We start from the raw sequence: 2,702 nt of genomic DNA on the forward strand, positions 1-2,702 counted from the left end.
TTATTATGATTCCTCTGCTCATATAAGATGTTTTGTTTGTAAGAAGTTTGGGCATGTTATGAAACCAACTCGAGAAAAGATAGAAAAGATAGATCAACGCCTTAGAATTCAGCCTCTTCGAGGGGGAAACCTCCTTTACATTACATAAATGAACAATTCTTGGATGATTCAAATGACAAAACCTCCTTTCTATATATAGGAGTCTAAGGAGTCACAATATAACCCAGCCAACCTAACAATAATAATATAAAGCCACACAAATAACAATAGAGGGATTCTATGGGGCACAGTAATAACAATATGGGGATAATAGGGGCACAACAATATTAATAAGGGATACCACTACAATAGTAATGGGGTAATCACTAGTATTATAGGGACCCAACATGCCCCTCTCCTTCAAAAAAGTGTTGTCCTCAATGCTTGAGTAGTTCTGGATGCTTCTGTATAAAATTCTCATCCTCCCATGTGGAATCTTCAGCAGATAAGTTCTTCCACTTGATAAGATACTCGAAATTGATCGATTTCGTAGCTGTCGAGTTCTTGTTTCTGTGACTGCTTCCGGTTCCAATATAATTTTTCCTTCCTCGTCAAGTTCTGGCAATATTGTTTGAACTGGGAGCTTGTCGCCTATAACCTTCTTTAAACATGAAACATGGAAAACTGGGTGCAATCGAGAAGCTGCAGGAAGCTCCAATTTGTATGCCATAGTACCAATCTTTTGCAACACCTTGTACGGACCATAATACTTTGGTGATAATTTATTATCCTTCTTAGCTTGCTTGAGGGACATTTGCTTATATGGTTGTAGCGTAGAAAATACCCAATCACCTACATCAAAACTTCTTTCACTGCGATGTTGATCTGCCTGTTGTTTCATTCTATTCTGTGCCAACACGAGGTTATCCTTTAAGAGTTGGAGGACTTGTTGTTGATGTTCGATGTGATGTTCCACTGCTTGAACCTTAGAATTTTCTCTTAAATATGATGTGATGGATGGTGGTTGATATCCATAAAGTGCCATAAATGGGGTCATTTTTGTTGCTGTATGGAAGGAAGTGTTATACCACCATTCAGCCAGAGGCAACCATTTGACCCATTGTGTCTGTTTATCAGATACAAAGCAACGAAGATATCCTTCCAAACATTTGTTTACTATCTCAGTTTGCCCATCAGATTGAGGATGATAAGATGAGCTATGAGCTAACTGAGTACCAAGACAAGAAAATAATTTTGTCCAAAAATTTCCAGTGAAAATGGGATCTCTGTCACTTACAATAATCTTTGGGTTTCCATGTAGCTTTTGAATTGTTTCCATAAATGCAGTAGAAACTGTACTGGCTTTAAATGGATGTGATAATGCACAAAAGTGTGCATACTTGGTAAGTCTGTCAACTACCACCATGATGACACTCTTTCCCTCAGACTTGGGTAAACCTGTGATAAAATCCATTGAAACCTCCTCCCAACGTTGGCTTGGAATGGATAAAGGTTGTAATAGACCCGGTGTCTTAATTGTTTCAACTTTATTTTGTTGGCAAACCAAACATTCCGCCACAAACTTTTGAATATCTGATTTAAGGCCATCCCAAAAAAATTCCTTCTTAACCCTGTGGTAAGTTTTTAAAAATCCTGAGTGCCCTCCTAAGGGAGAAGTGTGCAATTCCATAAGAATCTTTTGTTTTAGTGGGAATTCTTACAGAGGTATAAGCGATCTTTGTACCATAACGAATCATTTTGCCAGCTAAATGTATCAGACGTACTGGAATCTTGTTGTAACTTTCGAATAAGTGCCCACACTTCTTCGTCATTCTTCCATTCCTCCCTTGCTTCATTTATCCAATCTAGTTGGATAATAGAAATGGTGCACAACAATGCTTCCACATCCTCATCCTTTCTTGAGAGTGCATCTGCCACCACATTTTGCTTCCCTTTTTTGTAGATGATTTCAAAGTCATAACCCAACATCTTTGTGACCCACTTTTGTTGCTCTTCAGAGGATAATCTTTGTTCTAAAAAGTATTTAAGGCTATCATGATCCATTTTTACCTTGAAGTGTCTTCCCCTAGGTCGCCATTTCTTAAGTGCATATAGTATTGCCAACATTTCCTTCTCATAAATAGCTTCGTGTAAAAATTTTCCCTTGATTGGAGGACTTTCAGAAGCAATGGGTCTTTCATCTTGCATTAGAACAACACCAATTCCATTTCCTGAAGCATCACATTCCACAATAAAGGTTTTTGTGAAGTCCGGTGTAGCTAAGACCGGTGCTTGGCACATTGCCTCTTTAAGATGTTCAAAGGCCTTTGTTGCTTCTGGAGTCCATGAAAATGCATCTTTCTTCAATAATGTTGTTAGAGGTGCTGCTATTCTCCCATAATTCTTAACAAACTTGCGATAATACCCTGTCAACCCAAGAAATCCTCGCAAGATGCTTTATGGATGTGGGATTTTCCATTCCTTAATGGCTTTAATTTTGCTAGGGTCTACCTTAACTCCATGAGATACAATATGACCCAAATATTCCACCTCTTGTACTCCAAAGAAACATTTGGATCTTTTTGCATATAATTGTTTCTCCTCCAATAGTTGTAGCACCCTGTCAACATGTTCAACATGATCCTTCCAAGACTTGCTGTAGATTAGTATATCATCAAAAAATACTAACACAAATTTTCTAAGGAATGGTTGTTTGAAATTGA

The sequence above is a fragment of the Pinus tabuliformis genome, chromosome 8 (genome assembly GCF_031772625.1).
Source record: "Pinus tabuliformis cultivar Carrire ecotype Pingquan chromosome 8, CPIR1, whole genome shotgun sequence".
Classification (NCBI taxonomy): Eukaryota; Viridiplantae; Streptophyta; class Pinopsida; order Pinales; family Pinaceae; genus Pinus; species Pinus tabuliformis.